Source organism: Hipposideros armiger, unplaced genomic scaffold, assembly GCF_001890085.2.
Source record: "Hipposideros armiger isolate ML-2016 unplaced genomic scaffold, ASM189008v1 scaffold_424, whole genome shotgun sequence".
In the NCBI taxonomy this organism is placed as follows: Eukaryota; Metazoa; Chordata; class Mammalia; order Chiroptera; family Hipposideridae; genus Hipposideros; species Hipposideros armiger.
The window spans coordinates 320,121-321,121 of record NW_017731774.1 but is presented as its reverse complement, the minus strand read 5'-3'; positions in this window follow the sequence as shown (position 1 = coordinate 321,121).

Here is a 1,001-nt window from a genome sequence, read left to right as displayed (position 1 = left end):
TTTTTTTTTTCTTCTGAGGATTCTTATAAGGAAAGTATTGTGTAATGTAACCAGGCTCTGTGATAAGAGATCCCTTAACATTGGACTGTGGCATTGCACCAGCGTATGTGGTCCTTCGTGGGGCTCGTCAGCGTAGCCCAAAGTGAAGCATACCATAGTCTGCCTAAATAGACCACCTAAAAGGGATTTATGGAGCACACTAGGATAACCTTTACTTAGTTTGAATACATAGAATCTAACTTCCTAAAAAGAGTGTTGTGATTTTTGTGTAAGTACTAAGAACGCAACTCTGAAGCCAGGCTGCCTGGCTTTGAATCCAACCTCACTCCCTGTTAGCTGAGTGACCATGGACAAGTCACATAATCCCTTTGTACTTAGTTCGTAGTTTTGTGAGACATGCATGCATTACAACTCCAGGCACATAGTAAATACTATGTAAATGTTTGTTATTCTATTTGGGGCTTGAATTAAACCCTGTAAAATATTCCATACCCAGTTGCAATGTAGGCGAGGGGGGTTTCCCACACCAAGCAGATTTTGGATAAGAGCTGGAGGTCCTACAATTCAACTCACGATCTACCCAAAGATAGTGTTAGATCCCACAGGTTAAGGGTTTAGCCTTGAAGACTGCCTTCCATTTCAGATGCTTCTGACAGATTGATTGATCAGAGGTTCCCATGACCCTTCTTCAGGGGTTCAATTATTTTGCTAAAGCAGCTCACAGAACTTAGAGAAACATTTTACTTATTAGATCACCAGCTTCTTATAAAAGGAAAGCGCTCAGGAACAGCCAGACAGAAGAGATGCACAGGGCAAGCAAGGCGTGTGGAAGGAACTCAGAGCTGCCTTGCTCTCTCCCAGTCCACCATTCTCCCAGAATCTCCATGTGTTTACTAACCTGGGAACTCTTTGGACCCTGTCCTTGTGGGGATTTGTGGAGGCTTCAGCACCTAAGCATGGCTGATTAAGTCACTGGCTGTTGGTCATTGATTTAACCTCCA